This window comes from Lepidochelys olivacea (genome assembly GCF_965140295.1).
Source record: "Lepidochelys olivacea isolate rLepOli2 genome assembly, chromosome: 12".
Lineage (NCBI taxonomy): Eukaryota > Metazoa > Chordata > Testudines > Cheloniidae > Lepidochelys > Lepidochelys olivacea.
Window position 1 is genome coordinate 22,346,176 of NC_140422.1, and position 22,211 is coordinate 22,368,386.

Consider the following 22,211-nt stretch of genomic DNA (forward strand, 5'->3'; position numbering starts at 1 on the left):
AGCAAACAAAAACAGAGTTTTGAAAAGAGCAGAAAACAAGTAATGGAGAATTTGTGCTTTCCATGTGCTTTGGATACAGGTGTGACAAGGAAGAAAAGGGAGTTTCAAACTTCATTTGGGAGTACTTGAAAAATAGCAGCCTTCCAATACGCTATACCAGGTAACATCAGCAGCTCCAGTAGTAAATAACCCACCATTTACCAACATACTAACTATTAGCACTTCATGAAATGAGTGATCAATCTTAAAAAAAAGCTGGTTCATGAGCTAATAATAGCACAGAAGGACAACTAAACAAAAGGTTACTGTAGTCCTATGAAGGGAATTTTTATAAACCCTTTTAAATCTGCTGATGCACTTGCGGAGTAAATGTATCAGTGATGAATTAAAAAGTCTATACTGAAGTAAACATTTTAGTAGTATTTGGGAAGGAGGGACAAGTTAACAGAGATTCACATTTTTCAAGGGCAAATGAGGTCATCTACTTCTTTGTAGCTGTTTTTCTTCCTGTAGAATCTTCTAAAGACTTTTGCTTACTTGTTTTATCTATAATGTATGATACACCCACCTCTACCAATGGGTCAGTGGGATCTCCCAGGTACGAAAGCACCTTTTCAAGAGAAAACCACAACACCAGTATTTTTTTCTGATGGGGGAGTTCCTTTGAAGTTTTTATATGAGAGGACTTGAAAACTGTACAGTCCCACTCTATGAATCATTGTTTCTAAAATGGATTTTATTCATTGGAGCACAATTATTATTTATTAAGTAGATGTCATTTTTAAGACATTGCATATAAGTTCTCTGTATAAAATTCATTAAAATGAAATAATTTCCTTCAGAAACTGTTATATAGTTCCTCACTCCTTTTGGCTGTTGAGAAGCATGGATTATATGAATTGCACCACCCACAGAGTTTCCTTAAATTGAGACATTCATATTGTGCTTTCATCCAGAAATATATGGGCCTGTAGCAGTTAAACAACCTAATACCATATGGGTTATGTAAATAAAAGAAAAGTGTGAGAGTACTGATGTCAATATGTCACCATCATTGTCATTTCTCATATTTAATTATGTTGTTCTTTAACAGAGACAATGAGTAATTGACACCAATAGAGTTGGGCCAGTTAACACAAGTCTAAACATGGCTGAAAGCTTTTTAGAACAAAAGCAATCTTTGTGAATAGTATTTTATGAACCATGCCATTATATTATATTTCCACAGTTATTTGAGTGGTACATAACCATTCTAAAATTAATCAGTGGTTTAATCCTTAAACACAAGCAAGGTATTTTCAGCAATCATTCACTCCCTGACAAACTTGTCCCTGACAATATTTCCTGCCAGTCTATGACAATCTGTTCCTGAATTCATGCACTTTCTGGCAGCAACAAAATGAGCAATCAGAAGAGAAATCCCAATGAAAAAAAAAATCAGGATTTTCTCAGTAATAACTGCAGGGTACATTTTCTTGCCTTGTTTCCCTCTGTGTTTGAAAGCTGTTAAGATTTAATGGATGGGGTTCAGTTTTCTTTACATTGCTGTACTTTAAAGTACAAGCAAGCAAACCACCACCCAAAATTCACACCAGTATGTTAGTGAGGTCTCAGTAAAATTTTTCATTTCTTCTAGGTTTAAATTTACACATATCTGAACCATATTTAAGCATAGCAAGACAAACACTGTTTACAACTGAGCATGTTCATAGAATTATAGAAACGTAGGGTTGGAAGGAACCTCCAGAAGTCATTGAGTCCAGCCGTCTGCACACCAGCAGGGCCAGATAAACCTAGACCATCACTGACAGGTTTTTGTCCACTGTTTTTAAAATGCTCCAATGATGGGGATTCCACAACCGCCTTTGGAAGCCTATTCTAGTATTTAACTATCCTTATATTTATGATCCCTTGCTGAAGATTAAGTCATTACTTCTTGCCCTACCTTCAGTGGTCCTGGAGAACAGTTGATCACAGTCCTCTTTGTAACAACCCTTAACATATTTGAAGTCTGTTATCAGGTCCCATCTGTCTTCTTTTCTCAAGACTAAACATGCCCAGTTTTTTTAACCTTTCCTCATAGGTCAGGTTATCTAAACATTTCAACATTTTTGTTGCTTTCCTCTGGAATTTCTCCAATTTGTCCATATCTTCCCTAAATTGTGGCACCAAGAACTGTACACAATACTCCAATTGAGGCCCCACCAGTGCTGAATAGAATGGGACAATTATCTCCCATGTCTTCCATATAACACGCCTGTTAATACAGCCCAGAATGACATTAGCCTTTTCCACAATTGCATCACATTGTTGAATCATTCAATTTGTGATCCATTATAACCCCCAGATCCTTTTCAGCGGTGCTACCACCTAGCCAATTATTCCCCATTTTTCAATTGTGCATTTGATTTTTTCTTTCCTAAGTGAAGTACTTTGTACTTGTTGATATCAGACCAATTCTCTAGTTTGTCAAGGTAATTTTGAATTCTAATACTGTCTTCCAAAGTGCTTGCAATCCCTCATAGCTTGGTGTCATCTGCAGATTTTATAAGCACACACTCCACTTCATTATCCAATTTATTTATGAAAATATGGACTAATACTTGACCAGGGCATAGCCCTATTGGACCCCACTAGATACATCCTCCCAGTTTGTCAGCAAACTATTGATAACTATTATTTAAATACAGTCTTTCAATCAGTTTAGAGTAATTTCATCTAGACCACATTTCCCTAGTTTGCTTATGAGAATACCATGTGTGACTGTGTCAAAAGCTTTACTAAAATCAAGATAAATCATGCCTTATTACTTCCCCCTATCCAATAGGCCAACAACCCAATCAAAGAAGAAAATTAGGTTGGTTTGACAAGACTTGTTCTAGACAATTTCATGTTGGCTATTCATTAAACCCTATTTACCTACAGGTACTTACAAATTGATTGTTTAGCCATTTGTTCCAGTATCTTTCCAGGTATCACAGTTAGGCTGATGGGTCTATAATGTCCCAGGTCCTCTTAGTTTCCCTTTTTAAAGAAAGGTACTATATTTGCCCTCTTCTAGTTGTCTGGGACCTCACCTGTCCTCCATGAGTTCTCAAAGATAATTGCTAATGATTCCAAGATTGCTGCAGCTAGTTCCTTAAATATGCTAAAATGAATTTAATCAGGCCTCGGATGTCAGGACCAGGACATAGGCAACCAGTCCTACTCATTGGAGCCAAAGCCCATCCTAGTCATTCAAGCTAAGGGTCAAGCCAAGGCTCAGAGCCAAACTCAGGAGCTGGGAACCAGAGCCAATGATCAGAGCCAGAAGGTAGGCAAGGGAACAGGAGCAGCAGAGGGCAGGAAAAGACTGGAGCAAGTCTGAGCTAAGAGCAATCACAGCTGCCAGCATAAGCATTAACCAGCCAATGACCTGCTACACCTGCTGCCAGTGAGCTTAAATGCAGACCTGTTACTTCCTTTCAGGTAGTTGGGTGGGTTAGCCAATCAGTTGATTCTGCTGCAGCCCGGCCAGGTTCATTAACCTGCCTGAAGGTTGAGCCAGCTAGCTTCAGGCTCAGTTGAGGAAATTCAAACTTATGTTTCCTGACGCTGCCAACTTGAATATATTTAAACTTACCTAAATATTCTTTTACTGGTTCTTTTCCTATTTTGGCTTGCATTCCTTCCTCCTTGTTGTTAATATTAATTGTGTTGAGTATCTGGTCACTGTTTACCTTTGTTAGTGAAGACTGAAGGAAAATAGGCATTAAACTCAACCATCTTGATATCCTCAGTTATTAGCTCTCTTTTCCCAGTAAGCAGAGGACCTACATTTTACTAGATGTTTGCCATTAGCTACAGTACAATAGAATGGGTAAACTGTTAAATGCATAACAAAGATACATTTGTTCCACTGTCAGATATATGTTCAGGAAGATTTCACTATAACCTAAAAGGTTCTGTAGTTTGATTCATGAAATGTTAGTCATTTAGGGTATGTCTACACTGCAATTAAACACCTGCAACTGGTCCATGTCAAAAAGAAAAGGAGGACTTGTGGCACCTTAGAGACTAACCAATTTATTAGAGCATAAGCTTTCGTGAGCTACAGCTCACTTCCTCAGATGCATATCGTGGAAACTGCAGCAGGCTTTATATATACACAGAGAATATGAAACAATACCTATTCCCACCCCACTGTCCTGCTGGTAATAGCTTATCTAAAGTGATTTCCAGCACAAATCCAGGTTTTCTCACCCTCCACCCCCCCACACAAATTCACTCTCCTGCTGGTGATAGCCCATCCAAAGTGACAACTCTTTACACAATGTGCATGACAATCAAGCTGGGCTATTTCCTGCATAAATCCAGGTTCTCACATCCCCCCCACCCCCATACACACACAAACTCACTCTCCTGCTGGTAATAGCTCATCCAAACTGACCACTCTTCAAGTTAAAATCCAAGTTAAACCAGAACATCTGGGGGGGGGGGGTAGGAAAAAACAAGAGGAAACAGGCTACCTTGCATAATGACTTAGCCACTCCAAGTCTCTATTTAAGCCTAAATTAATAGTATCCAATTTGCAAATGAATTCCAATTCAGCAGTTTCTCGCTGGAGTCTGGATTTGAAGTTTTTTTGTTTTAAGATAGCGACCTTCATGTCTGTGATCGCGTGACCAGAGAGATTGAAGTGTTCTCCGACTGGTTTATGAATGTTACAATTCTTGACATCTGATTTGTGTCCATTTATTCTTTTACGTAGAGACTGTCCAGTTTGACCAATGTACATGGCAGAGGGGCATTGCTGGCACATGATGGCATATATCACATTGGTGGATGTGCAGGTGAACGAGCCTCTGATAGTGTGGCTGATGTTATTAGGCCCTGTGATGGTGTCCCCTGAATAGATATGTAGGCACAGTTGGCAACGGGCTTTGTTGCAAGGATAAGTTCCTGGGTTAGTGGTTCTGTTGTGTGGTATGTGGTTGTTGGTGAGTATTTGCTTCAGGTTGCGGGGCTGTCTGTAGGCAAGGACTGGCCTGTCTCCCAAGATTTGTGAGAGTGTTGGGTCATCCTTTAGGATAGGTTGTAGATCCTTAATAATGCGTTGGAGGGGTTTTAGTTGGGGGCTGAAGGTGACGGCTAGTGGCGTTCTGTTATTTTCTTTGTTAGGCCTGTCCTGTAGTAGGTAACTTCTGGGAACTCTTCTGGCTCTATCAATCTGTTTCTTTACTTCTGCAGGTGGGTATTGTAGTTGTAAGAAAGCTTGACAGAGATCTTGTAGGTGTTTGTCTCTGTCTGAGGGGTTGGAGCAAATGCGGTTGTATCGCAGAGCTTGGCTGTAGACGATGGATCGTGTGGTGTGGTCAGGGTGAAAGCTGGAGGCATGCAGGTAGGAATAGCGGTCAGTAGGTTTCCGGTATAGGGTGGTGTTTATGTGACCATTGTTTATTAGCACTGTAGTGTCCAGGAAGTGGATCTCTTGTGTGGACTGGACCAGGCTGAGGTTGGTGGTGGGATGGAAATTGTTGAAATCATGGTGGAATTCCTCAAGGGCTTCTTTTCCATGGGTCCAGATGATGAAGATGTCATCAATATAGCGCAAGTAGAGTAGGGGCTTTAGGGGACGAGAGCTGAGGAAGCGTTGTTCTAAATCAGCCATAAAAATGTTGGCATACTGTGGGGCCATGCGGGTACCCATAGCAGTGCCGCTGATCTGAAGGTATACATTGTCCCCAAATGTGAAGTAGTTATGGGTAAGGACAAAGTCACAAAGTTCAGCCACCAGGTTAGCCGTGACATTATCGGGGATAGTGTTCTTGACGGCTTGTAGTCCATCTTTGTGTGGAATGTTGGTGTAGAGGGCTTCTACATCCATAGTGGCCAGGATGGTGTTATCAGGAAGATCACCGATGGATTGTAGTTTCCTCAGGAAGTCAGTGGTGTCTCGAAGGTAGCTGGGAGTGCTGGTAGCGTAGGGCCTGAGGAGGGAGTCTACATAGCCAGACAATCCTGCTGTCAGGGTGCCAATGCCTGAGATGATGGGGCGCCCAGGATTTCCAGGTTTATGGATCTTGGGTAGTAGATAGAATATCCCAGGTCGGGGTTCCAGGGGTGTGTCTGTGCGGATTTGATCTTGTGCTTTTTCAGGAAGTTTCTTGAGCAAATGCTGTAGTTGCTTTTGGTAACTCTCAGTGGGATCAGAGGGTAATGGCTTGTAGAAACTCGTGTTGGAGAGCTGCCGAGCAGCCTCTTGTTCATATTCCGACCTATTCATGACGACAACAGCACCTCCTTTGTCAGCCTTTTTGATTATGATGTCAGAGTTGTTTCTGAGGCTGTGGATGGCATTGCGTTCCGCATGGCTGAGGTTATGGGGCAAGTGATGCTGCTTTTCAAAAAGGCTGACAAAGGAGGTGCTGTTGTCGTCATGAATAGGTCGGAATATGAACAAGAGGCTGCTCGGCAGCTCTCCAACACGAGTTTCTACAAGCCATTACCCTCTGATCCCACTGAGAGTTACCAAAAGCAACTACAGCATTTGCTCAAGAAACTTCCTGAAAAAGCACAAGATCAAATCCGCACAGACACACCCCTGGAACCCCGACCTGGGATATTCTATCTACTACCCAAGATCCATAAACCTGGAAATCCTGGGCGCCCCATCATCTCAGGCATTGGCACCCTGACAGCAGGATTGTCTGGCTATGTAGACTCCCTCCTCAGGCCCTACGCTACCAGCACTCCCAGCTACCTTCGAGACACCACTGACTTCCTGAGGAAACTACAATCCATCGGTGATCTTCCTGATAACACCATCCTGGCCACTATGGATGTAGAAGCCCTCTACACCAACATTCCACACAAAGATGGACTACAAGCCGTCAAGAACACTATCCCCGATAATGTCACGGCTAACCTGGTGGCTGAACTTTGTGACTTTGTCCTTACCCATAACTACTTCACATTTGGGGACAATGTATACCTTCAGATCAGCGGCACTGCTATGGGTACCCGCATGGCCCCACAGTATGCCAACATTTTTATGGCTGATTTAGAACAACGCTTCCTCAGCTCTCGTCCCCTAAAGCCCCTACTCTACTTGCGCTATATTGATGACATCTTCATCATCTGGACCCATGGAAAAGAAGCCCTTGAGGAATTCCACCATGATTTCAACAATTTCCATCCCACCACCAACCTCAGCCTGGTCCAGTCCACACAAGAGATCCACTTCCTGGACACTACAGTGCTAATAAACAATGGTCACATAAACACCACCCTATACCGGAAACCTACTGACCGCTATTCCTACCTGCATGCCTCCAGCTTTCACCCTGACCACACCACACGATCCATCGTCTACAGCCAAGCTCTGCGATACAACCGCATTTGCTCCAACCCCTCAGACAGAGACAAACACCTACAAGATCTCTGTCAAGCTTTCTTACAACTACAATACCCACCTGCAGAAGTAAAGAAACAGATTGATAGAGCCAGAAGAGTTCCCAGAAGTTACCTACTACAGGACAGGCCTAACAAAGAAAATAACAGAACGCCACTAGCCGTCACCTTCAGCCCCCAACTAAAACCCCTCCAACGCATTATTAAGGATCTACAACCTATCCTAAAGGATGACCCAACACTCTCACAAATCTTGGGAGACAGGCCAGTCCTTGCCTACAGACAGCCCCGCAACCTGAAGCAAATACTCACCAACAACCACATACCACACAACAGAACCACTAACCCAGGAACTTATCCTTGCAACAAAGCCCGTTGCCAACTGTGCCTACATATCTATTCAGGGGACACCATCACAGGGCCTAATAACATCAGCCACACTATCAGAGGCTCGTTCACCTGCACATCCACCAATGTGATATATGCCATCATGTGCCAGCAATGCCCCTCTGCCATGTACATTGGTCAAACTGGACAGTCTCTACGTAAAAGAATAAATGGACACAAATCAGATGTCAAGAATTGTAACATTCATAAACCAGTCGGAGAACACTTCAATCTCTCTGGTCACGCGATCACAGACATGAAGGTCGCTATCTTAAAACAAAAAAACTTCAAATCCAGACTCCAGCGAGAAACTGCTGAATTGGAATTCATTTGCAAATTGGATACTATTAATTTAGGCTTAAATAGAGACTTGGAGTGGCTAAGTCATTATGCAAGGTAGCCTGTTTCCTCTTGTTTTTTCCTACCCCCCCCCCCAGATGTTCTGGTTTAACTTGGATTTTAACTTGAAGAGTGGTCAGTTTGGATGAGCTATTACCAGCAGGAGAGTGAGTTTGTGTGTGTATGGGGGTGGGGGGGATGTGAGAACCTGGATTTATGCAGGAAATAGCCCAGCTTGATTGTCATGCACATTGTGTAAAGAGTTGTCACTTTGGATGGGCTATCACCAGCAGGAGAGTGAATTTGTGTGGGGGGGTGGAGGGTGAGAAAACCTGGATTTGTGCTGGAAATCACTTTAGATAAGCTATTACCAGCAGGACAGTGGGGTGGGAATAGGTATTGTTTCATATTCTCTGTGTATATATAAAGCCTGCTGCAGTTTCCACGATATGCATCTGAGGAAGTGAGCTGTAGCTCACGAAAGCTTATGCTCTAATAAATTGGTTAGTCTCTAAGGTGCCACAAGTCCTCCTTTTCTTTTTGCGAATACAGACTAACACGGCTGCTACTCTGAAAACTGGTCCATGTCAGTGACTCAAGCATGCAGTGGTGGGGCTTCTGGGATGTTTAATTGTGGTGTCAACACTTGGGCTGGAGCCCAAGTTCCAGGACCCTATGAGGGGGGAGGATCCCAGAGTAAGGGGTCTAGCCCAAGCATCTATACCACAATTAAACAGCCCCAAACCCCACAAGTCTGAGTAAGCTGACATGGGCCAGCTGTAGGTGTTTAATTGTAGTGTAGACATATCCTTAGCGGAACAAACTTCATTGTGTTACTTTCCAAAAAAAGACATTCACTCGCATCTGTAGTTCAAAAGGCTGCATCTTTTATAACAATGTTACCAAAAGTCAGGATGGTGATTCTACCCAAGTTAAAAATAGAACGTTGCTATTATTATTATATACTGTACATAGGAGTAAATTAACTGTCTGGCAAATCTTTGCACACGGTTCATTCTATGGTATACATAAAGGGTTTAGTCTATTAGCTTCTCTCTGTCTTTATTTTTTTGTAGTTAATACTGTTGTTTGAGCTGTCTGCTACCTTTGTTTGTGTTAATACAGCTAAAATTGTTAATATAATACCCCAGAAGTAAAAAGCTGAACTACTAAACTCAGCATTTTTTATTGTTGTTGCATTGTCGAAGCCCATACATATAGTGTGTGTAAGGAGACAAATGCATTATTGCATCACATTCTTAATTGCACCTCGCTCTGCAGGATTCCATTGGAAACTCTGCATGTTGTATCTTTATAAGAAATATTATGTTGGGAGAATTTAGAGAAGCAGAAAGCTGGTAAACAAATAGCCATTACACAGAGAGATATTATGCATTGTGCATTAAATAATCTAAATCTTTCAGAAGATTATCAAGATTTTTAGTAAACCAATTCCAAAGACACTGACTCATCTGCTTATTATATCTAGTACAGTAAGTGCCTTTACTTTGTTCCTGAAAAGGAAATATGCTATCAACCTTAGTTACAGATATCGCTTCCATGCATCTAAAAATTGTCAAGATCTTATTTCAGCCAAAGACACACACACATTTGGATCTGAATATTTTTCAGATTCAAAATTATTTTTCAGATTCAAAATTGGAGGGTAGGATGGAGAATCTCCCGTCTGGACTATATTGGATAGGTAATCGAGTGTGTTTACTGCGGATGGAGGACAGAAAGTGGGACATGGAGTGCTCACTACTTGAATAGTTTTTCCAGATTGTTATATGTGTATATTCCGTCATTCTTAGATAATTACGAGGATACAAAGGTTTGGCTGAATGGTGTTAGAAGGCACATAATCTCATTCAGAGATCTGTTTGGATTTTTCACTCAAAATTGGTATAGGAATGAATCACAGGCATAGCAGTTATTTGCAAGTTATTGATATGCTATGTAAGGTTCTGTCTTACCTCAAAGGAATTTTCTCATGAAAAAGGCATTAAATCAAGGGCCCAGATCATGTCCCCCAGATCTGTGTTTTGATGCCCTCCTTCCCTCCCATGTATGGATCTGTCTCTCCAGCACCACAGGTAAGTGGGAGAGGGTCAGCCACTACCAAGGCAATGTCCCCTCCCCTCCACCGCAGACCCTGGAGAGAGGTCTTTCCTGGGTCAGGATTTATGTTGCAACTGAGGATGGAGACAGGGCATGCCTGGAATGGGGGAGAATATGACCATCATGCCACCACCCCATTGAGACTTGTCAGAAAAGATAATAAGGCATCAGCTATATTACTCTTTCCATGGCCTTGTTCCAGACTAGGAAACTGTACTTTTCATGGGAACATACCAGTTTCAATTAACTTTCTTTGGGAAGGTTTCTCAGGTCCAGGATGAAATTCCTGGTCAAAATGAGATCGATAGATAGATAGATCCATCTCAGAATAGCCAATACCCTGGTGGCTAGTGCACTCAGGAGTAGGAGACCTAGCTTCAAGTCTCTGCTCTGCCTGAGTCCTGGGGGTGGTTGAGCCAGAAATGGAGAAGCAGAAATGAAGGAATCCTGAAGGATGGACCAGAAGGGGAGATAGTCTCAATGCTTTAAGTGTGGAAAGATCAGATGCAATAGGCAGGTCTGCCCCTTGAAGAAGAGGGCTTGCTGTCAGAGCTTCCCTAGGGATCCCCTAATATATAGTTTCAGTGAGTGGAGGGTGCTGTTGCAGGTTGTATTTACTCGCCTGGATTTTCAGTAGGGCTTGTGGGCCCTCCCCTTTTTGCTCACTGAAGTCAATGGAAAATGGAAAAGTCAATGGGTTTTGGATCACACTCCTTATCCTTAGCTAGATACCTCTGCAGGATCTGAGCCAGATGAAGAGTTCCATGAAGATAGCTGACGTCCTCTCAGTCGATACAGGATGGGGTAGATCCACATATGGGGAGATCCTCCATGCAGTTTATCTAGGGGAGATATTTATTAGTATATTTAGTCTTATAGGATAAAATCCTGCAATCTTCAGTCCTTACTCAGGCAAAATAACACTGCTTTGATGCAAACAAGAGTGTTGCCTGTATATGGATATTCTATTCTGTATAGGTTCTTATACAGCACTCATCTAGTATCTGAGCACCTATCCAGGGTTGGCCCATAACTAGTAGAAGACACTGTCAGACACTATCGACACCAGTGCAGAACAAATACATAATAAACGGAAAAAGATTTATAAAAACAGAGAGAAATATTTGATTCACCTGTAGTCTTTCCCCCTGTCCCCAACAGATAGCTAAGTCAAACCAGCTCTTTGTTTAGCAGTTTGCAGATGCAAAATGAATAGCTTCCATAAATCAATTTAAAAAATTTATTTTGTTGAAGAAATAACACTTTAGTATAAAACAAAGAAATGCATTTTATTTAGTTAAAATCCTGCAGCCAGTACACATTTATTTGTTCTTCAATAAATTGACAACATATTAGTCATCAAAGATTGTTAAAATGTATTTTAGTGATTCATTTGGAACTCAGAATCCTCAGTTTGATTCTTAGCACACAAATGTATAAAATATTGCCTTAACAGTCTGCCCGTTAGTGCAATACTAGAACAGACTTGCTTTGCTACAGTAGCCATTTCCTACACATTTCAACTGTGCAAAGTGCAAACACTCAGAAGTATCAATACCTGCAGCTGTTGAATTCCTTTTTATGTAGTCACATTCTCTATATTATAACACAGACAGAATGTACTACATAGAGAGTTTCTCTCCCCTTTTTGCTGCACAATACCTAAACATGACTGCACACTTAGCAAGTGGATTAAGGCATGTAAGGATAGTATTCTTTTTGTGAATGTGGTATCTAGACAGAGTAGGCTGTGAATGAAATTGCATGGATGTTAAGGGTTGGGATTCAGGAGGACTAACAGCAGTGTGTAGGATAATATACCCTTTCCTAATCATCACATTCATCTGAAAAGTGTTAGATCTATATAACAAAAGCTGAGCACAAGCCAATGATTTGTCAAAACACTGCAAAGAAACCACAATATTTATGTGGAATATGCATTGAGACAGCTCCAGTATACTGCATTATCACACAAATTTTGCTGTGAACTGTATTTAAGATCATTGAAATGGACTTTTTACATCATTAACCCGCCCCCCAGCACTCCTTTTTCTTCAATACCACATAGCCATCCTCTAGTTATAAGTCCTCTGGTATTTTCCCCCTCCCCATTGCAGAAAGGCAGGCAATTCATGAAAAACCAAGCCTGAACAAAGCAGGTGGACTGGATGAATCATCAGAAAGGCTTCATTTATCCATTTTCTTCATCTTTGATTGTACACCTGTCTTGCGTCACCACAACAACTCTCATATCAGAAAGGTTCAGCGGCCCTTCTTTTTGTCCTCCTTTAATACCAATTCTCATTGGCTATTGGGTGACATAGACCTTACTCTCTCATGCACTGTATTTGTGCAGCAACTGTGGTATTGATCTGATGAACACCACAAACTCAGGTTCAAATAGATATAGATAATTCAGCAAAACAGGCCCATTCTGAAATTACTATTGCTATCAAGGGGAGATTAATTCCCTTCTGATAAACTCCTTTCAGCAACTCTCCTTTGATTCATTGATATCAGAGGACAAATTAGTGCAGTACATAGTCAAACACTATGATATTAAAATTGGACATTGTTCTGCCTCTGATATCTGAAAATAAAGTAGCAGATGGCTTTTTTATTAAATGACTTTCATGTCAGAGCAAAAAGCAGAACAATCCAAGACATCTTTTTGCTGGAAGTTGCTTACTTTTTTGGTTCGATATCAGGATCAAAATCTTTGATGTAAAAAGATATTACATTTTACAAGAAAAGGTCAAAACATTTAGTGCTGAGAAGAAGATAACAGACTTTACAACTTCATGTGTTTTGGCTCTGTAACTTTAGAAAGCAAAATAACATTATGCTGAAAGAGATGTGGTGAAGAAGCAAATGCTGACCAACTCATGCATGAGTTTTTCAAACTAGATTTGCCACACATATTTAACTTTAACAAAACTGCCATTTTATTCATAAAAGTTACTAACAAAAATAATTTTTATTTCCCAGTTAGCCTGGTTATCAGGGCTTAATCCTGAGCCATTGAAGATAATGGAAGTTATACCACTAATTTTAGCTGGGGCTAGATCAGGCCATAGGAGATTGTAAGACCAATGGACAGTATTCCAAGTCATTTGGTTTCTGTGTTGGGCCTGAACTTTCTCCCACTGAAATTAATGGGAATTTTACTATTTTTACCATTGACTTCAATGGCAGCTGTATGGAACTCAGTGTCTTCCTTGTTCAAATGATCTTTTCCTATGATCTTGACAAGGTGTTGGTAACACTTCTTCCATCACTCTGTCACCACAGCTACTGGATTCTGATTTTAAATTACATTAGGAGGTTTGAAGGCCCTTACTCACCTTTAGAGACAAGTTCCTCTGCATAGGAACAGGTCATTCTGCAGCTGCCATTAGGTGTCCTCCTACTGTGGTGTCATGTTCACCCACGCATACCTATAATGTACACTGGAGGAGATTGTTAACTCAGGAATATGGCCTATTAGCATTGATGTGGACCCAGCAGCAAAATAAGGACAGACTCATGCATGGAATTAAGCAGCAGGCTGCAACTTTTTTAAAACTTTTGGCACAAGGGAGGGGCGCTGCCAGCGCACCACCTAGACTCTCTTATACCACGCATTTATTAGGTCCAGTGCAGATGTTACAGGGTTCCTTACCACATAACCCATAACTGGCGCTAGGGTTATAGGTTAGAACGTAAGGAGCCCTGTCACTGGCACCAGGGTTACAGGGTTCCTTGTCATATAACCTATAACACAGGATAGGCTCTCCTCGACCTCCCCTGCAGGACTCAGCTCTCTCTTATTAGTGTTTTTCAGTTCACCTCATACAAGCACCATAGTGCAATCTCTTTATCGTGAAAGTGCCACTTACAAATGTAGATTTTTTTTGTTACATAACTGCACTCAAAAACAAAACAATGTAAAACTTTAGAGCCTACAAGTCCATTCAGTCCTACTTCTTGTTCAGCCAATAGCTAAGACAAACAAGTTTGTCTCCATTTTATGGGAGATAATGCTGCCTGCTTCTGATTTACAGTGTCACCTGAAAGTGAGAACAGGTGTTCGCTTTTGTAGCCAGCCTTGCAAGGTATTTATGTGCCAGATATGCTAAACATTCGTATATCCCTTCATGCTTCAGCCACCATGATCGGAACGAGGTGCGAAGAATGCTTTCAGAACTCTTAAACGAGGAACACTCCGCTGGGGAAACTACAGAACCTGAACCATCAAAAAAGAAAATCAACCTTCTTCTGGTGGCATCTGATTTGATCATGAAAATGAACATGCATTGATCTGCGCTGCATTGGATCATTACTGAGCACAACCCATCATCAGCATGGACGCATGTCCTCTGGAATAGTGGTTGAAGCACGAAAGGATATATGAATCTTTAGCACATCTGACACGTAAATATCTTGCAATACCGCCTACAACAGTGCCATGTGAATGCCTGTTCTCACTTTCAGGTGACATTGTAAACAAGAAGCGGGCAGCATTATCTCCTGAAAATGTAAACAAACTTGTTTGTCTGAGCGATTGGCTGAAGTAAGACTGAGTGGACTTGTAGGCTCTAAAGTTTGACATTGTTCTATTTTTGAATGCAGGTTTTTTGGTACATAATTCTACATTTGTAAGTTCAAATTTCATGATAAAGAGATTGTACCACAGTACTTGCATTAAGTGAATTGAAAAATACTATTTCTTTTATTTTTACAGTGCAAATATTTATAATTAAAAAATATAAAGTGAGCACTGTACACTTTGTATTCTGTGTTGTAACTGAAATCAGTATATTTAAAAATGTGGAAAACATCCAAAAATATTTATATAACTATAACAATTTATATAATTATAACAATTCTATTATTGTTTAACAGTGCGATTAATCATGCAATTAATTTTTCTAATCACGGTATTAATTTTTCCAGTTGCGCAATTAATTTTTTTAATCGCGCTATTAATAGTGATTAATTTTTTTAATCGCTTGACAGCCCTAGCTGGACCTAATCTCCATATCCAATTTGAGGAATCTTTAAAATTGTGCTAGGATGCAACTAGGGGACAAATTCTGAAGTCTATACTCAATTTATAATCAGGCTTTACTAAGTTGAGTTTCAGTGCATGTTTTACCTCATGAAGGACTGAAAAATAAACTGAGTTAAGAACCTCAAGATCAGGGCCAAACTTTGGAAACAAATAGTGATTATATTATACAAACTCAGTGGAGTTAATTCATTGAAGAATGTGGTTAGAATTAGTGTGTGTGGACATGGGAAGGTAACAGAGGAGGTAGAAATATCTATATCTATATAATCTATATTGACCTGAAACAGACTAGTCAGAGTATAGAACTAAAAACAGATTCATACAAATTCACTGCTTGGAAAACAATAACACCTGAGTACAGAAATCACAAGACTATTGCCAAGTGCATTAGCATGCTGCAATAAAAGCCCTCTGAACAGGATACTCTTTCCCACAAGTTGGATTTTGCATCACTGAGTGCCAGGTTAGTGATTTGTTCCACATTAATCACAGCAGCCTGTTAGTCCTGTGTCTTAATATTCAGGGCTAGCAACTAGAATCCCTCCTTACACTTTCCACTTAATTTTTATGTATTTCTTTAATTTTTAGATAATAGGTCCAATCAGGCTCCCCTGTTGCACTTACCTAACACAAATAAGCCAGATATAACAGGCTATTTAAACCTTCTATGGAGTGGACTATTGCTTGGAAAGGCTTTGTTATTATTTTATCTATACCTTGTATACCATTCTCTGCTAAGAGAGGAAGTTTTATTTGCCCTTTCTAGCATGCTGAGCTCAATATGACTTTGTAATTTTTAATACACACACTTGATGTGGAGCAGATGTGAACAATTACAGACTTGTTTAGAAGACTTAAAAAATTACAAGTTACTTAGTAACATTCTCAGAAATGTATTACACTAAGGAAGTCCTAGAGGCCCAGGTTGAAACTGTAATGTCACCAGGTTTTTGTGAGTTTAGTCTCTTGTGGAAGTTATTTGGTTGATAGATTCATATCACTTTTGCCATATCTATTCCAATGATATCCAAGCCATAATAAAAATATATATGTAGAGATTAGAAAATACAGGATAAATCTTTACATTAGTTACTTTATCCCCTTACCTTAGAATATCACATATTCCATTTGAAAATACATAATTGTACCAATTATGTTCCATACAGTGAAAGCTTCTTCTCACAAGATAAAAACTGATTTGCGGAGTTCTATCAGCAACTGCTCCATCATCAGGCTAATCAGAACTATTGACCAGTTGAATTGTGGTGATAGAAGTCATACTGTATCTTAATGGCAACAGTACAAGTCTTGGCTATTCAAACAACAATCAGATATTTTGTTTTGTAAACAAAAAATAAGTGTGTTGCTAAGCTTGTAAACAAAGACTTGGGAGAAGAGTAGAGGGTTTCAAAGCACACAGCAGTAAACCTTAGTGTTTATTTTCTGAAAAGCTGCAGTACTCAGGTCCCTTTCAGCTGCTAAAAGATTGAAGAATGACTTGGAACAAAACAATAACGTCAGAAGGACTAGGAAGTACACACTAGGCAGTCATAAGAACATCATTTGACTTGTACTGGCAATTGATTTCAATGGAATTGCAACTACCTGTCAAGGTCAAGAGTGTTTTCTTCACAGTATGAACCTCTGTGCCAAGCATAACTATGCAATGATCATTTGTTTTGTAATAATATGTCCAAATAGCAGACTAAATCTGATCATGGAGATACAGTACTTAAAGTTTTGTCCATTTTTAAAATAATTTTCTTAATGTCCTAGATAATATTGTTACTGTCACAGAATAGTTTTACTGAACACTCTCCCCAGAAGAATTCAGTAGTACCAATACAGATTTCAACTTTAGTCTTTGCTTTGCAATATTTAATTTAAAATTATTCCACTAAATAATAAAGCCAACTTTATCAGACACCTGATTAATTTATTTTCCAAATTGTTTGGTTCAGTTCCTGAACCAAAAAAACCCAAACGATTATTTGCTCAGCTGTAATGCTGAGTGACTCCTACAAGGGATTTAATCTCCTGTTGGAGTAGAGTGCACCCAGCTTATTTTGGTCTTGTATATTTATTAATAGCTCCAAGTATGACTATTATTTTTTATTTCTACCATATGATATGTGTGCAGTGCTCTACAGACAAATGGAAGACACATCTCTGCCTTGAGATGCTGACAATCTAGGGGCCCGACTCTGAGCGGTGATGGAGACTCTCCACCCCTGTCTAATGTACTCATTTGTAAGCACATAACTCATTTTAATCCCCGAGTTACATGTGTTCCGCACAGATTTGGTGTCCCTCTCACTTTTATTACTGAAAATTATTTACATCATAAATAAAAAATTGTGTAACAGATTACAGGAAGGAAGAGAGGAAGGAATCCCACATAATTTTACATTTCCTACAGGAATAATATTTTTGTGTCACTCATTTTGGTTCTTTGGTAGCTTAGGTAGCATTGCACCTACAATTTAAAGGCCCTAGATTAGACATAGCACAAAAATGAGTGACAAAGGGAGGTACTAAACTAAAACTCACAAGTTGTCGTGCCTCAAATCCAGGTCCCACTGAAGTCATAGGCAATACTCTCATTGGCTTCAATGGGTTAAGGATTTGGCCCGAATGGCAAACATGCTTTGTTAGACATACAATTCAAAAATAAAAAGAAACTATGCTTAACATGTAGTAGTTGACAATAATTAATCATTAATGTAACCCTTCTGCCACGTGGAGCCAGCAACAACCAGGGCGGTGTTCAATATCTAGGCATTCCTTTCCATCAATACAACACAGAACCGGCTTGAGCCTCCACCCAGTAACCTGGGGAAATTACACCACCCCTGGAACCTCTGAGAGGCAATACTTCTCCACTCGCAAGCACAGAGTCCAAGTGTAGAAAATAAACTTTTAATAGAAGGAGGGAAGTAACTCAGAGTTAATTTGGGAAAACACCACAAACAGGGTTCATAAACATACACCATGAGTAAAAGATCACACCCAAGTAGCTTGGGCAGTGCCCTTTTCCCCTCAGGTTCTTAAGTCCAGGAACCCAAAAGTCCCTTTCACATGCCTGACCCTTCTCTGCTCCCCATTCACAGCTGCTGTCGTTGGTCAGTGCAGACCCAGAGTTCAGAGGTGCATCTGCAGAGTTCACCTCCCAATCTGGGTGGGGGGGTAAAGAGGCATCTTACTTGCTCCTCTGGCTGCTCATCAGCCACCTGCTCATTGCTCTTGCTGTGCCCCTCCACCAGCCACCCTGCTGGCCGCTCGTCGCGCCTCTCCTCAGCCACCCTGCTGGCCGCTTATTCACCAGCTGACTGTCAGTCACCTTCTGCCTCTTTGCTGTGACCTCTGTACATCAGTCTCTCAGTGATTTTCAGCTCTTTTGCAGGTTGGGCAGAAACACTGCCCCATCTCGAGTAATTTCAGCTCTCAGTGATTTTAGTTCTTAGCAGGAAGGGCAGAAACACAGTCCTACCACAACTGGTTTTAGCTCTGATTGAGCGATTAAAATAACAAGAGACTCCCAATTAAGCCTATTTATCTCTATTCTTTGAACAGTCAGGAAGAACAGGTAGGTTAAGCCAGTCTAGAGAGGAGAGGGGAGGGGATGGGGTGTGCAGCCTTCTGACCAAGACACCAGGACTCCTGTCCCCACTCATGTTACTTTCACGGGGCTCTAACATTTGAGCCCCTGCTTAATGAGGTTCTTTCAACTGAGGGTGCCCCCGCTCATTTGGGACCAGTTAAGCAAAGACCTGCTTTCCTGTGTTCTTACAATAATTACAACATTGGTAACCATATTTCACTACCCCTGCATTCAGTACTAAGATAATTTGTACCCAACACCAGCCAAAGTCGATCCTTTGACACAGCTGTAAATGATGAATATGTAAACAGAGCAGGAGCAAACTGTATTTACATAAACACACCCACAGTCTCTTCCCCTCCCAGCTAGCTGTCAGGGGAACGCAATGGCTTCTACTTGAGGAGTTACAGGAAAGCCTACTTACAATGGAAAAGCATGGGAAAGGAAAATAACGGACCATATGGCTGCAAGGCTCCCCATTCAGTTAAAAAAAAAAAAAAAGTCCTTCATGTTGAGAAAACAAAACATGACATCAGAAGAAACTGATTAATAGTGGCTCATTTCTAATTAAATGTACATCATCTATAATTTTGACAAGTTTTTAAACTATATCTTGTTATTTAAAAAAAATCCTGTTGGGAGTCTAAGCGCTGAAACGGATTTGCAGAAAAATATATCACAGTCATGTTGGTAATTATATTTTTTTCACATTTGTACATGAAACTATTTTTAATATGCTGTTTCTCGAATACTGTTAAACTGTTTTAACCAATAAAACTTTTGACCTCTGATCCAAATATGTGTCAGTCTTGCTGAACAGCAATACATGACTGACAATGCAACACTACTGACACAATTAGTTGTGTCACAGCACATTGTAATTGACATGTCAGCAAGAAACTGTAAAAAACTTTGTAAAAAATTCTTTTAAACTTTTTTTGTAGTTTCTTCCATCTAAAGTAACCTAATAATAATGTGGTAACCTTACAGTTATAGAAATGCATAGTGATTATGTACTGAAAACTGACATAAGCAATATTACATCATCCAGTATACTGGGTTTCATACAACTGTTTCATTACCTGCAAGCTTCCTAGTAATGAGTATGCTATTTAAGTGGGGTTTTTTAATTTTCATGTTTCTTGTGTGGTAATTCTCCAATAAATTTCTCTGACTTCCAGCATAAATAAATTTCATTATTCCTCATTATTAAAAGAAACAAATACATTCGCCTTCACTGAAAGGATGTCATATAATTAGACGGCCTTCCTACATAAAATCATGAATGAAAAAGGGCCTGACAGCTTGCAGGAAAATAGTTAATCAGACATTAGGACATTAAATACAGTTAGTCAAGACACTAGACATTATTGTACTACCAAATGCTCTCACAGTCTTTTACAATATGAGAGATCAAAACAGACTTTAGTTTTACTACACCATTAGACAAGTCCAAGCTTTCCAACAATTTATCACTGATTTCTTCATTTGGTTGTTTTAAACATGCTTTTAAAACATACTTGATAAGTAGTAAAAATTGTATACAATGCAAATGACATTTCAGATAAGTTTTATTGACTTAATGCTCTGGTAATAAAATTATAACAATCAGTATTATTTTGATTTATTGCAAATTTTACTTTCATTTTTAATGGACTTTGTGTAAGACAGAGTTGAATGTAATGCTGCTGCCACCTGAAGGTCACTATTGAAAAGTGTGATGGTTCATTTTTGTCTACTTATATCTTATGAATGGTGGCAAGATTAAGTAACTAAGGAGGAAAGCACATTGTGTGCAACATGGCATTATGTTGACACACCGTGGTTGTTCCATGATATTATTTGCAACTTGTGGTACAGATTCCACATGCACTTTTTGATGAAAGTGACATTATTGTGTGTGCATGTGTCAGTGCTCCAATCATTTCGGAAAGCTGTTCCAGCATTTTCTTTGGGAGTTAAATGGCGTTCTGGCATTTCTGACCATTTTAACGTAAACTAATGCTAAAAATACTGGGATTTTTATAAGAGCCTTTTTTTTTCAAAAATCCTGTATCATGCAACAGACATCGATCAGCAGATGACATGAAATCATGGAAACAGTTACCTGAAGGGACAGCATAGGCAGCAAACCATAATATGTGGGATATATTTTCATAGACTATGAAGAATATGGTATATATAGCATCTTTCAGGTGTGCAATAAAAAAGTATGTTGTTGTTATAAGATATTCTTGTCAAAACTGTGTGTTCCAGCACTTCTTTTTTAGAATTCAAGCACAGGTATGCGTGTGCATATCCATGCAAGGCTTAAGAGAGGGTGAATCTCTGGGGAGGGGAAAGAAATATTAATATTTAGAATAGGAAGCACCCTGCCTGCCCATGCAAAAAAATAAGTGCACAATCAGCTTCTGGAATTTACACACAATTAGGCAAATCTTGGGGTCCTTACTTACATTTTATCCAGGCAAACTTACATGGAAAGCAACAAGAATTTACCTCAGTAGAGATGGAGTAAAACCTGAGTAAGGACCTAAGGATTTGGTCCAATACTTTTCCAGTTATTTTCTTCAGAAATGGAATATGTTGTTGAATGTATACTACTGATTGTATATATTGCTTATTAAAGGGGCAGTAGAGATTTCAAAAGGAACATAGTCCCCAATGTACATTGATTTACGGTAGAGTTCTATAAGTTCTCACATTCTGATTTGGTGATAAAGTTAAAGAATATTTTTATAAATAGAATTGGGATGACTGATTTATTTGGTGCTATGAAAGATTTTAGGAATATATGTTATTGTCTGTCTGCATATGCGTATGTAGACCTTCCAACTGTAAATATAGGGGCACAACAGCCAAGCCATAGTTAAGGTTGCATCTTGTCAACTATGCTGTGCAGGAACTAACATATGTAGTTGTTTTGTAATGAATAATGTAGTATATAATAGTGTTAGATTATATTGGAAATGGATTTCTTGAATAAAAAGTGAGATTTCTCATTTCCTAGTGATTTGTTATTTTGGTCTTTACATATACTTTTTGCAAATTTTAGAGGAGGAAGTTATGGTGGAGTGGGTTGTATAAATCTGATGGGATGACAGTAATTGCTAAAGGATTATGTGGCAATAAGGAATTAGATCGATATCATAACTGTACATTTCTAGACTTTTAAAATGTTGGATATTTTTAAAAGGTATAGAATTTTGGTATAGAAAATATAATATTGTGGGGATAGCTGTATTCCACTGAAACTCACTTTCATCCTTCACTCTTAATCATACCTAAAGATCTGGCCCCTTGCCCTTCAAATTACTT

At 39.6% G+C, this 22,211-nt stretch overlaps 1 long non-coding RNA gene across 1 annotated transcript in view; it reads right to left on the reverse strand.

Annotated features, from left to right (window-relative positions):
* The window catches only part of LOC311529152, a 345,672-nt gene that overhangs the window by 309,072 nt on the left and 14,389 nt on the right, over positions 1-22,211 (reverse strand). The window contains exon 2 of the long non-coding RNA XR_014713779.1: positions 10,972-11,081. This is a non-coding gene — a long non-coding RNA (uncharacterized lncRNA). The remainder of the gene's footprint in view (positions 1-10,971; positions 11,082-22,211) is intronic.